The sequence below is a fragment of the Apodemus sylvaticus genome, chromosome 8, assembly GCF_947179515.1.
Source record: "Apodemus sylvaticus chromosome 8, mApoSyl1.1, whole genome shotgun sequence".
In the NCBI taxonomy this organism is placed as follows: Eukaryota; Metazoa; Chordata; class Mammalia; order Rodentia; family Muridae; genus Apodemus; species Apodemus sylvaticus.
The window spans coordinates 57917497-57931743 of record NC_067479.1 but is presented as its reverse complement, the minus strand read 5'-3'; the positions used below and the strand labels follow the sequence as shown (position 1 = coordinate 57931743).

The 14247-nt window shown below is 47.2% G+C and overlaps 1 protein-coding gene across 2 annotated transcripts in view; it reads left to right on the top strand.

Annotated features, from left to right (window-relative positions):
- Nucleotides 1–10511: 10511 nt before the first annotated feature.
- Nucleotides 10512–14247, top strand: part of Loxl2 (lysyl oxidase like 2) — an 81559-nt gene continuing 77823 nt past the window's right edge. Inside the window, exon 1 of one of the 2 annotated variants that reach the window (XM_052191099.1) lies at nt 10512–10794. The gene's annotated coding sequence lies outside the window, so the exon portion shown is untranslated. The remainder of the gene's footprint in view (nt 10795–14247) is intronic. The other variant, XM_052191100.1, reaches the window with a different exon arrangement.

The following is a 14247-nucleotide window of genomic DNA, read 5'->3' as shown; positions in this document are numbered from 1 at the left end:
GCCCTACTTCCAGATCCCACCCCCTACTTCCAGATCCCACCCCACTGGAATTTAAGGTTTCACCACAGGAATTACAGTTCCCAGTCAAACCACATGGTGTCCCTGCTGCTTTGGTGATCAACGCTGTGAGGTTTGGCAGTTATCCTTTCTATCTCCCCCCAACCCCCTTCTTCCCAGATTCAAGCAGACCAGTGGCTACTTCAAGTAACTCAGCTGTAAGGCTCATCCTTGGCTACAGCACATAGAACAGGTCTGATTTCATCTGATCTCAGAAATTAAAGGAGCCAGGGGACACAGGGAAGGACAAGATTTATAACCTCCAACCTCTCCTGTGGTGCTGAGCTGGCTCTGGGCACAGAGCAACCTCATAAATACCAGCAGCTGGAATGTAAGAGCCAGACGCTGTCCTCAGCCAACCCTGAGCCACCTGGGCAAGTTTCTGGCGTACCTTGGAGAACCCCAGGGCTAGCTGGTCTGCAAGCCGTAGCATGGACCCTGCTAGATGCCAACCCATCTTGGTTTTTCTTGGTAGAAAAATTCTCATGGCCTCTCCTTGTTTCAACACTGTCTCAGAGCTGGCCTAAACCAGGGGTCTAGACTAATTTGAACCAGTTTGTATATACAGCAAACCCTTATCTAGTCAAGGTAGATACATTTGAACCGGGTTTTAAGTAACAGGACTTCCCAAAGAGCAATTTTGTTGTCTGAATAGCACTGATTACAAAAATGGAAACATCAAAAGCTTGACTGGCTGTTTTACAAATAGCAAGTCTCCATGCAAAACTGCATAAAAGAGCACTCACTGGTTACTTTGCATACATTAAACTTGCAAGCTTTTTACTCTAAGGTCTTTCACATGGTATTTACATGAGGCTCCTGTGGGCGAAGCTGCCCACTTCCAGTCACAGATACTTTGGTGTTTGTTCTAGTTCCATTCCATTGCTGTGACACCACGACCAAAAGCAACTGAGAGGAAGGTGAGGGAAGGATTTACTTGGCTTACACTTCCAGGCCACAGTGGATCCATCAAGGGAAGTCAGGGCAGGAACTCAAGACAGGGACTTGAAGGCAGGCCTGCTTGCTATTCCATAAAACATTGCCTGTAACCAAGGAACTTACTCAAAGCCAAAGTAGAGCAGGAACCACGGAGGAATGTTTCTTGCCTCCTTGCTCAAGTCATGCTTAGCCGCCAGTTTTCTTATGCAGTCCAGAGCCACACCACCTGTGCAGGGAATGGCGCTGCCCACTGTGGGCAATCCCCCACAGAAATGCTCATAGGCCAGTCTGATCTAAGCAACCCCTCAACTGAGACTCCTTTAGGCTGTGTCAAGTTGACAATTGAAGCTAACCAGGACAATGTTGTAGTACAGCTTTCTCCTTCATGCATAATGCAATCATTCCCCATCTCCATTCTGGAGTAAAAAGATGATGGTCTCAGCAGCATGTCTTATTACCCATAGCAACAGCCATGCAATTGGTCCAGGAAGGGCTGCAATGTATTCTCCAGTCCTTCTACCATTTTCAGGGTATCCCTGCACTCACACAACAGACCCACTCATCCATAAGACCCCTCTTCATACCACAAAGAAGAAAACAGCCACCCTGGGGTTCTTCCCCTGGTCATTCATTCCTGCAACACATGGCTCCGCTTCCGTTACGTGTCTTACAATGTACAGGAAGGCTCATACGACCACTGCTGTAGCAGGAAAACATACCATCCCATGTCACAGTGGGGGAAACAGCCATGTTGGGATTGCCCCCTGCAAAGGCTGCACCCTCAGATCTTTCAGCCACCGTCGCAGCAAGGGCAACATCATCACTCCTCCCAAACTCATCTTTGGTTTGCATGCCCCACCTTGGTGCACCAATTTGTTGCACTCACTTTCCTTGAGAAACACAAACAGACATCTCTTTACCTAGATATGAAGCCAACAGAAGTTCCATCAAAGCCCAACTGGGTAAACCAGCCGCTTCCTTACAGAGGACTGGTAGGAAGGAGCATGATGGCTCCCCCAACCCCAACTGCTACCTCACTGCCAAGTCTCACCCCATCATGGATGATGACCTCACGGAAGCCACATCACGGAGTCTCCTTTCAGTCAGCCTTCCATTTCCAACATACTCCAACATCTCCCAGGATCACTTGCAGCTGGGGTGGGCGGGAGGAAGAAGTCATAACTGGAGTCTCAGGGGAGGGTACCTGTACCACCTCTCTTGGTTGCCACCGTATTGTTCTGTTCCTTGAGTTAATCCTATCCCACAGGTGCTGTCCATGCATCCCCCAAACACGCTGCTTGTTTATTTAGTTAGAGTTATACTTCTGAGGAAAGTCAAGGAACAACAGTCACAGAGTGTCACAATAGTGACAAAGCTAAATTATTGTAAAGAAATGACTGTGGGGTCGCAAGGTGTCCAAAGCATTTCTTCCCTAGAAACACACATGGAACAATAGGACATTAGATGCATTTGAGGACACCTTAAATCAGTGGTGGTTTATAATCTGGACATTTGGAGGCTTTAATATACACAAGCAATTAAATGACTTTGTATTAAGATTTGGTCTCCTGGGGAGTCAGAGAAGCTTGACAAATCAAAAGAAAACATAAGCAATTGTCTTAACAGAACATACAATCTTTTCTTCTAATCAAATTCTCTTTTGCAAATGTTATCAAGAGCAGAACAGTAGTTTTAAGAACAATGTTCTTGGCCGGGCGGTGGTGGCGCATGCCTGTAATCCCAGCACTCTGGGAGGCAGAGGCAGGTGGATTTCTGAGTTCGAGGCCAGCCTGGTCTACAGAGTGAGTTCCAGGACAGCCAGGACTACACAGAGAAACCCTGTCTCGACCAAAAAACCAAATCCAAAAAAAAAAAAAAGAACAATGTTCTTGATTCCCTTTCTACTTCATGATGTAGCCAGGAGAGCAATTGCTCATTGCTGAGCAAGGATCCAGCCGCTAGAGGGCCGAGCCTCTACCTCCCTTCTCAATCGCCACTGAACTAGAAGGCATCACGTTAGAGTGTCAGATTTGTGCTCATGAGAAACTGCATCAGGGGGCTGATTCAATGTCTGTCCAACATGGAATATTTGTTATAACTGGCCATGATCCCTTCCCCAAGGACAAATGAGGCAGATACCCCTCAGGGATAAACATCTCCAAATCTCTTTCTCAAACTGATGAAGCAATGTTTGCATGGTTGCTTGCTTGATCTCCTTTTGTATTAACAACTAGACCACATGAAGATCTTCAGCTGTATAAGTTTAAACTTCTTCCTTCTTTCTTTGTCCTTAGAAGTCAGAGAATCCGTAATAATACCAACTGAAGCCATGTCTCCTTCAGACAGGCCATGGAGGTTTATGATTTCAGTTGGACCCAATGCACATGACAACACTGTACCCGTGTGAAGTGCAAAGCATAACACTGGCTCCCAGGGTGGCTACAGAGGCCGGGGGTGGGGGTGGGAGGGGGACAGCCTGTGGGAAGGAGAAGTGACTCTGACCTGAGCCTCCAGCTCTTCACACACCCCAGGACTTGGATGCCACTGTAATCCTTGGCTCTAAGCAGCAGCAGTATGTTGGAATCAAACAGAGTCAAGCAGTAGTAGGTGGCACCCTGTCCTGCTTTGGTGTTAGTTGTGATAAAACACCACCATTGAAAACGACTTGAGGAGGAAAGGATTTATTTGGTTTATACTTCCATATCACAGTCCATCCGTGAAGCAGGTCAGAGCAGGAGCTCGAAGCGGGAACATGGAGTCAGGAACTGAAGCAGAGACCATGAAACTTGTGCTTACACAAGGACCCTACCCCCACCCCACCCCCTACTTTCTTATATGGTCCTGGACCATCTTCCCAGGGGCATCACTGCCCAAAGTGACTGAACCCTCCCACATTAACAAATAAATAGTGTGTGTGTGTGTGTGTGTGTGTGTGTGTGTGTGTGTTCATCCAACAGTAAGGAGTAGAGGATTGACCTTACCTGAACAGAGATGACAGAGAAACTAGGGGAAAAGCAAGGTCTTATGTTACAAGCAGCAGTTCTGGGCTGTTTCCCCACCATGCTGCTACCCACAGAATAAGCAAGCCTCTCTCCCATGGAGGATCAACTTTCTCCATTGTAAACGAAAGGCTTTGGATTCTGTGACCTCTAAGGTCCTTTGCTTCTTGTCAGGGTCAGGGTGAGCAAGCCCTACACTCGTGGGATTAAACAAGATCCAAGGAGTGGGGGATGGACATTGTTGAAAAAGATATAACATTCCTGGCTCTGAGGTTCACACTGGGGGCGGGGCACAGTGAGTCACCATAGGAAGACAGGAAAAATTAAGAGAGCACGGGAAGCCACTCCTCAGAATCTGTCCTGGAGTATAAAACCTTACCACAACTGATAAAATCAAATCCCCTACAAAAAGAGTGCTTGCTTTTCCTAAAGACATCCAAGAAGGATATTAAAAGCAATAAACTGAACTTATTTAGGGCCAGAACATTTGCAAAGCTGAGTTTAACTGTATTATATCCCTAATCTAAATAATGTAGCTTATGCAGACACCTAACAGTTTCATTTTTAAAAGAGTTTTTTTTTAGATTTATGTATTTGTTTTAGATTTATGTATTTAACTTTATGAGTTTGAATATTTTATCCATGTATTATTTTATGTATCACACGCATATCTGGAGCCTATGGATGTCAGAAGAGGGAGTCAGATTCTTTGAAATTATCATTGCAAATGGTTACAAGTCACTGTGTGGGAGCTAGGAACTAAATCTGGATCCTCTGTAAGAGGATCAAGCACCCTTAACAACTGAGCTGTCCCCCCAGCCCCAGGAAATTCCTTCAGAGATGCACAGTTCCTGCCCTGACTTTCCCAACGATGGGGTATATTTTCTACTCAGATTTTAAACTCAGTTTCAAAATTATTTTCAATTACTGGTGTTGGTCTGTGTGTGTGTGTGTGTGTGTGTGTGGTGTGTGTGTGTGTGTACACAAGTGTGGGTTCCTGTGGAAGGCAGAGGCATTGGATCCCCTGAAACTAGAGTTACAGAAGGTTGTGAGCCACTTAAAGTGGTTGCTAGGAACCAAACTCAGGTCCCCTGAAAGAGCAGAGAAAGCAGCAGGTGCTGAGGCTTCTCGGGGAGGGCAGTGATGGTGGGGGCCTTAGTGGGGGCTTCAGTGGGGCGGCAGTGGCTCCTGCTGGGGAATGAGAAGCAGTGGCTGTGCTTTGTTGGGCAAGTGGAAAAGTGATTGATAAGTCTGTATACTCCTGAGATGATTACACCAAAGGCTACTTCTAGAAAAGTGCAAGCATTTGGGGAATTTGGGGCTAACTGAAGGTCGATTCCTTATCTGTACTGTCTCTTCCTGGCCACGGTGGCTGGGCTTTCTGTTTCTATAACCCTGGGGAGGAGCCTCCAAACCTTACTGAGTTACATGAGCTTCCTGACTTGCAGTTTCCTTTCTGTTACTTTGACAAAATATCCTGAGCAAAGGCGAGTATTGGAAGGAAGGGCTTATTCCTGTTTATAGGACATCATCCATCATGGGGGTTGTCGGGCAGGAACTCCATCCAGCAAGAGCTTGACACAGAAACTCTGGAGGACATCTGTTTGCTGGGTTGCTCAAAGGCTTGTGCCTGCCTAGCTTTCTCATACACCCTAGCACTACCTGCCCAGGGAATGGCACCCACAGTGGGCTGTGATCTCCTGAACCAACTAATGGCCCCCACGATAACCCACCAGTGGCTATGAGTCTATAGTATACTATCCATGGCAAAAAGACATTCCCTTCTATGATGGATCGCAGCTGACAGCAATAGTGTGATCAATAGCAGTCTGTCCCTCCATCCCCCTCCCAACCTGTTGCCCCAGAAGGTCTATGACCTCCCCAGTATCAGGTTTTGTCCTGGCTTTCAGTACCAGATGTGAACCCCCTCCTGTGGAGTCTCAAATCCAGTCAAAAAGCTGCTGATTTTAGCCATTATAATCATGCCACTACTGTCCAAGCAGGCATAGATTACCTGGCATTTCAGTACTGTAACACGAGACCCATAGCTGAGCAGGACTGTTCAAGACCACTCTTCCCACAGTACTCCACACAGCACCTGTGTGGGACACCATGAAAGCTAACTTAGCCTTAGCTTTATTTTCCTATGTCCTGTAACCAAAGGATGTAGATATCGAAGATGAAGATAGTCATCTAGAGGGTCTTTCTGTCAAGTTCTGGGAGGCAGCCAACAGCAGCAAACATACCTTTCATGCTTTGTGGGGCCTCAGGGGCCTCCCTGGCCAAGTATAGAAGTACTTGATACTTCTGGTACTTGGGTTTTTGATCTAACAACTTTATAGCCACTGGAGTCCCTGTTCTGGCTGGCACAGGAAAACCTCCTCTAACTTAAGCTCTTTAGTTGTCTTTTTATACCATTTAACTAATTGTGCATTTGAATGTTTGTGTGTGGTATAGACATGCAGGTGCAGGTGCCAGCAGAGACCGGAGGAATCCTCTAGAACTGGAATTATAGGCAATTGTGAGTTGGGGTGCTGGGGGTGCCTGAGAACCGAACTCTGGTCTTCCCAGAGAGCTGTGAGCATTCTTTCCTTATCAGCCCTGTCTCCAGCCCCCTTGCTGCTGTTTTAATAACCCATTCTTCCCCCTCCCTCCAATTAATCCAGTACTGGTATGATTATAAACTAGGAGGGAGAACCATTGAGGTTGGCTGCCTTCGGCCCAGTTCTCCACATCAGGGCTTGTGAAATGGCTATCCAAGTCATTGTCAATTTTCTGTGAGTCCCCATTCTTAACACTCAGTTGGGTGAGGACTTAATGGTGGCTTTGCCTACTGCTCACTTGCTTAGAAATGCCTGTAATAGGTGAGAGCATATTTGCATCCCTATAGCCCCTGTATGGTCTGTTTGCCAGTCTCTTCTGGGACAAGTTGATTTATGTATGTGTCACTTTAGAGCTGTGGTCCTTACTGGAGTAACGGGACACATGACTATTTAACCCATCTTACAAGGATCTTAGCTAGAGTTTCTATTCCTGTACAAACATCATGACCAAGAAGCAAGCTGGGGAGGAAAGGGTTTATTCAGCTTACACTTCCACATTGCTGTTTATCACCAGAGGAGGTCAGGACTGGAACTCAAGCAGCTCAGGAAGCAGGAGTTGATGCAGAGGCCATGGAGGGATGTTTCTTACTGGCTTGCTTCCCCTGGCTTGCTCAGCCTGCTCTCTTATAGAATCCAAGACAACCAGCTCAGGGATGGCACCACCCACAAGGGGCCCTCCCCCCCCCATTACTAATTGAGAAAATGCCCATAGCTGGATCTCATGGAGGCACTTTCCCAACTGAAGTTCCTTTATCTGTGACAACTCCAGCCTGTGTCAAGTTGATACACAAAACCAGTCAGTACACATCTCGATACTTTTTGTCCTAATCTGACACAGAATCCAACTATATCAAGTGAGACAGAGGACAGACAATTTGGGTAAGGTGGGGTATGGAAATCCATCAGTATCCCAGGGGTCCAAATATACCTGAAGCTCCTTTACAGACACTGGCTGTTGTAGAAGGTCCTGGGCCATCATTCCATGACAAATTGTGAGAATGTGAAGATTTCCTTAGGACAGTACTTTAAAGATGCATTCCCAGAAAATATGAACTGGCCTTGAGATCCAGTAGCTAAAGGAATAAAAAAGTATATTATCAAGGTCTAAAACAGCAGCAAAACAGTCCAGCACTTGTATTTATCTGGCTTCCCATCTGGGGCATCTCCAAGGGGGCTCTGTGCATTTCCTCACGCCAATGGGCTTGGTTGGATGAGCTCAAGTCGTTTGGTTTAGCGATGGCCTTCCTGATTGTACCCAGCCCAGGGTCTGATAGACTATTGGCCTGAACTGTAGGTGGGGTCACTCAGCCACATAGAGGAGGGCAGCACTGCCTACTGTGATGCTCTACAGTCAGTCAGACAGCTTCCGTTGATGTCTCGGCATCCACTATAGGGTTGGTGTGTCTACTCCTTCTCAACTCATCCTTGGTTCTGTTGGTCCCTGTTTGGATACCAAGTATTGTGTGTGTCATGTCTTCCCAGGAAAATTCTCTCACACGAACTTCAGTGAAATGGCAAGGCCCTGTTACTGAAGACACCACCTACTTTAGCTAGGAGACATGGAGGACTGAAGCTGGCACTGACCTGTAGGCATAATGTTTCTGTGCACCGCATAAAGGTTGTCCTTGCGTTATTCAAATGCTGACTTCTCTGCCCCCATGTGTTGTTTCAATCAGGACACAGCATTGTAATACTTATGTCTAGAATCTCCTGTCCCAAGTCTGTGTAAACAATTCTTATCATTTATTCTTCGCCTTGTCAATTAATGCTGACCACCCAATGGCTAGACAAAAGAGAGAATAGGGTGAAGCTTTCACCAGTGAGGGAAAAGGAGGGGAGTTGGAAGGAAAGCCATGAGGAGAGGGTCTGAGAAGACACCATAGGAAGAAATGTCTGAAGCAGAGAGATCTAGAACAGTATTAAACTACAAGTATCAAGGGGTGGGGGCTGGGAGGCAGCCCCATTAGCACAGGGGGTTAAGATAGATCATTTAACTGCCAAAGTATTAAGGTGCAGCTTGGAATAAATCTTAGTTTCTCTGTGTGGTTATTTGGGACTAGCTAAGGTGAAGAAATGCAGTCGCCATATTAATTCACTGATAACACTTATATTAAATTAATTTATTTCACACTGACCATGAAGTTTCCTCCCCAGTAGCTTGATTTCATTGTACTGGAAGGTCCATGCTGGCTGTCTGGAGAGGGACGGACCACAGTCTTATCTAGCTGTGAACCCTGACAGCTACCACAACAACACCTGGCAAGGTATGTCCATGACCATATGTATAATAGTGGCACAAAAGTTATGGGTGCAACCAACTGCTTTCTGGTTGGATTTAAGGCCCAGTTCACAGGAGAAAACACATAGATATCTATATTTATTACCTATACTATAAATATTGCAAAGAAACCATGGTTGGGGAGCTCATAAGCCTTGTAGGTGAATCTACTATTATCATTTTGCCATAGCAAACTGCTCTCGACATTCATGTCTCTTATATCTGGAGATTGCTGCAGCTCTTAGAGAAGTTTCTTCATGCAGTGGATAGCAGTTAACCCAGAAACTCACAACTGGTCAAAGTGCAGAGGAGAAACATCTGAGCGATGCTTAGGCATACATAGGTCATTCTTGCCATTCCCCATCTGCATCAGAGCTCCGGGACTACCTATACGAGGGAGTAGAAAGATTTTAAGAGTCCGTGGTCGGGAAGGACTGGGTGAAACAGTGTCTATTGGACACTGTAGGAAGGACCGTTGCAACAGCTGTCTTTGCCTGCAAAAGACCAAGGTACTCAGCAGTCCAGCTCAGAGCAGGCAGGGTTATCAAGCCCCCAGCCCTGGCTGAGGACCTATTAGAGAAATCATGTCTTCCTTGGGAGGGAGAGTCAATGTTTGCTAAGGTTTGTTTTAGGTCAGCCGTGCTCCAGCGGATGCCCCCCACCCATTGAATACATTGTGCTTTTATTTTTATTGTCAAAGAGAAAAAGAAGAGCTGGGAGGTGGGGAATGGATCTGGGAGACGTGTTAGAGAGAAGGGCAGAGAGTGAAAGACATTGTATATGGGCATGAAGTTCTCAAAGAATTTTTAAATTTTTATTAAAAAAAAAAAGAAAAATGTGTGGGTTCTTACTAAGATGTCGACCTTTGGCCTTCACACACACACACACACACACACATGCACACGCACGCACGCACGCGCACAATTTAGATTCAAGGATGTTGAAAAGGATGTTGGGCACTTTCTCCCTGTGTGATGATCCCTTGGCTTTCTGAATTTCATTGCTCAAAGGATGCCATTTACAAGATTTAGCTATTAAGTAAAGTTGACAAATTAAAACGACATGAGTCAGTTTTCCAGCAGTCCTTATCTTGAAAGAATTTTGTTTGTAAACAGAATGTCTAGGTGGTTTTGTGAAAGGGCATTTATTTAGACACAGAGCTCTTAAACCAGCTTGATTTATTTTTAGTTTATTTTTAACTTCTTGCTCGAGAGATCTTTAGGCAGACCAGCATTAGGCTAGTTCAGTGTTATCAGTTGTGATAAAGTTTTAAGCTCCAGTCAGATTCCAGTGACTGGCTTCTTTTCCCGCTCTTGTCTCAATTTCTGACTTGACTCAATGCACAGATGTGAAGCTCGAACTGAAAGCGGTTTGGGTTACACTATTCAGAATCCATCTACCAGAGAAGGGACGCGGAGCCTGAGCGAGATGATTGGTGACTTCAGCTTTAAGTTTTTAGATAAAAAAAAGCTGGATTCAGCGTCCGGCTTATTCCTGGTAAACCATTCCCTGGGGGAACTGGAAGGCGGGGCCAGGAGGTGGAGGGTGCAGAATCCTCTGGTGGAGAAGAGTGCACAGTCAGGAACGGCGCGGTCTCCAGAGCAGCCAGCCCCAACCCTTGCTGATACACTCCACCCCACCCCGCCCCCCAATCCCGGGATAAACCGAGGAAGTTCAACAAAGGGTGGAGGCCGGGCTAAACTGGAGGCCGCCTTCGGGGCGAGCTGGGGTCGGGGGTGGGGTTTGCCACGAGTTTCTCTTTAAAAGCACAGGGGCGGAAAGCTTGCCCCGACTGTAACGCGCGCCTCCCGGCATTTTCCCCGGCTTCTCGGCGGGCGGGCCCTAGGCGATCGGCGTGGAGAGGGGCCCCCGCTGAGAGCCCAGTCCCAGCCCGGCCACCACGGAGCCCAGCTGCCAAGTAAGAACGCTTACCCTGGTCACCCCGTCTCCCCTCTGGCGCGCGGTCCGAGGGCTAACGGGAGCATCCCCAGGCTCCCTCCTGCCCTCCTCTCCCTCCTCCCTTGGGCCAGCGCGGGCCAGGAATGCAGGAGGACGTGCAGGCTGACAGGTCCCCCTACCCTCAACCCCAAGCCAGCAGCCCCGCCCAGTCTCACTTTGCCCGTGTCGCGGGAGGCGGTAAATTTATCCCAGGAGCTCGGTGCTTGTCTTCTGGGCAACCAGGGCGCTTCCAGACAGAGGCGTGGGGCCTTGGGGGCGCAAGCTGCCTCCTTTGAAGGGTGCAGAATGGGGAAGGGGCTTCGGAAAGTTGGGCTGGTAGACAAGAGTTCTGGCTTTTGAGCTATGGAGCTTAATGGCGGGGAGGGGCCAAGGAAGACACTTCAGTGAGGCTGTGACTGTGGCTTTGGGCATCGTGGGGTCGAGTGCCCGGCAGCTGTGGAGCGCATAGCTTGCAACTGCAAAGGCTCTAGTGAGAGCCAGAGCTCGGTGAACAGAGTAGGAGAAAGGTCCTGGCGCCAAGTATTGATTCCCAAGTCTCCCTGCGAACTTCTTACTACCGTTATCCAGGAAAGACTGATAAATAGGAAAGAACTCGCACTAGTGTGTGGTGTGTTGAGTCCGGTGTGTTTGATGTGTTTAGTCTCGAGGTCCCCAATACTAACTGCAAATGCGCAGGCCTTTTGGTCCCTGTGTACTACTCCTACTCTGTTCCCAACTGGTGTCATCTCCCCATCCCTCCGACCCCAACTTTTGAAGTCACAGGGTGTAGTGGTCTGCTGAAAGTATCTCTATTCTGTCCCCCATAGAAATGATCGGAAGAAACAGACCATTCCTTTCTCTCCATCACTCCCTGGCCCACCCAACAGAGATTACTAACTAGTTCCTAACCAATTAATTACTAACCAACCAATACTACGACAAAACAATGCGCAGTAGAGGGGTGCCCCTGCGTTGACTAGGAGACTGACTGAGTTACCCAATGTGGCTAGGGAACCCCCCAGTTCAGATGGGAGGTGCACGATGTCAGAAACGCGCCCAAATTAATTTTGTTCCCCAAGCCCTCAGGGTTGAAGAGATGCTAAAACCAGCCCAATGGATACTCCCCCCCCACCCCCGCCCCTTGCATGGAAGGGCTGAAGCTCAACAGTCCCGGTTTAGTGCTCATGACTCTTGGCTGGAGCCCTCCCTTACATCACCACTGGATGTGAGCGCCTGCAGTCTCCAAAGCCCATTTGTCATCTTGGGAGAATCAGTAACGCGCACGCACGGTGTCTTGTGTACTTAGTTGGCCAGGGGCTGTGTACAGGGAGGATGCATTCAATTCCTTGGGTCACTTCACACATAAAAAAGTCTGACTCACTGGACTGACCTTACCTTGGAGAAACTGTAAGGTCTTCCTAGTCTCTGCCTTCCCCCCCCCCCGCCCCTCCCATCCCACTCTCTTCCCCTTGGGATGACTATGAAGCCAAAGGCTTCCTGATGGTTTCCAGGCTGTCCCCAAGAACACTGGGTCTCATTAATCTATATTTGCTTTTCTGCTATGACCTTTGTGTTAAAAAAAGCAAAATCACTTACACATCAAGGAGCAACCCAGGGAATAAAATCCAGGGTTAGAGACAGAGCCCACGCTGCAGCCTGAGCTGCTGAAGTTTCCTAAAGAGTCCGTGAGGACACTTCCACTGACCTGTTTCCTTCTAGCTGGGAGCCTCTCCCGGGCTCTTCCCTACCCCTCTGACCTTTGGATGGCCAGTTGGGAAGTACTTTGTGAGGGAAACAGATTTTCTGGGCTGTGGATGTGACCTTCTGAAAACTGACTAATGTCCTAGAAATTTCTAGATTGTTTGTTTAAGCTGTTCTATGCTGAAGATGTTCAGATCTGCTCCGGGGAGCATTCTGAAGAGTTCTGTTCTTCTCAGTAGTCCTAACATTTTGCCCCACTTACATTAGGACCCTTTTTTCTTTTCTCAGTGAAGTTTTTTTTTTTTTAAATCTTGGCATCATATGATTTATCCATATGTATATCCATAGATCATTGCAATCTTGAAAATGTTAACTATGATGCTATTGTTGCACTCCAGAAAGTGATCTAGGATTTTTGTTTTTACTGTCCTCTATTACACAGCTGTTTTATAGTTCTCTCACAACTTTCTCCCACATGGAGCTGACCTCCATCCTGTTGCACTGTGTAAATGCTGCATGCCTGTTGCACAACATTGCCTGCGACCAAGTCACTTTACTATCTACTTTTTACAAAGTCCCACTAAAGACTGGGATGGGTAGTGTTTAATTCATTTCACACTTGAAACTTGAAAATGCAGACATCGTCTGTAGCCAGTCGCTGGGCAAACTCAGCACCTGACAGCTTGACTTCATTCCTGGAATCAAGGTGACTAATCAGAGAATATCAGTGTGGGGTACCCCTCAGCCTCTCCTCGGCAGGCTGCTCTGGAGTTTACTGCTTTCTGTGGGAAGATACTTTGTAATCTCTTGGTAATTGGCCCTTTGGAGCTTGAGGAATGAGCTACAAGAAGCCTGGGTTTGCTGTAGGAAAGCAGCGGTCTTCTCCTGGTTGGGGGCAAGGTACCTGCCTTTTTGAATAGGAAGCTTTGCCTTAAGGTTCTTCTCTGGTAGGATGAAGGAAATGACTACATCTAGGTTCTAGAGAAAACAAAGGCCACAGTGGAGAGTTTGGGAGAGGACGATCATCCATCTTTGAGCAACATCTAGGTGTTTTCGCTGCTGTCATCTTTCACACTGGTGTCCCTAACTTCTATGGCAGAAAGAGGAAGAGGACTCTGTCTCCCTGCTAAAGTTGCAAACATCTTGTTTTATTTTGCAGTTGTCTAATGAGCTGGACTAGATTATCTGCTGTCTTGTTTCGCACTGAAATTGACAAGGGATGGATAGATCTTCCATAATACACCCAGCTTGTGTGTGTGTGTGTGTGCATTTACCAACTTGAGGATCTCAGAAGGAGTGTTTGTCAGCCTTAAAGATCTGCAACTTTAATTCCCTTCTCCCATAGGTACCAGCCTGTGTCCACCCAGGCAGACTCCTAAGTAAGATTGTATCTACAGCTGCAGTTACAGGGGTGTGATTTCTTTCCTTGTAAAGTTTTGGGGAAATTAGAGAAATGCCTTTTCTTCTAGGGATCAAACAGAACCCTGTTGGCCTTAGCGGAACAACTTACAGCTTCTACTGTTCAATTCCTTCTGTGGAAAAGCCTTTGTGGTCAGTTTGCCTGGTAGTTGTACTCTGGTTAGATCCTGAGGACTCAGATGAAATGGCTGGAGCCCTAGGACCACAGGGTCTGCAAGACTAGCAGTTGTATGCTGAAAAGAAAGAACCAGGCAGCTATCTATCCACAGAGGCCCGGTGACAGCAGCACATGTGACCTTGGACATCTCAGTCT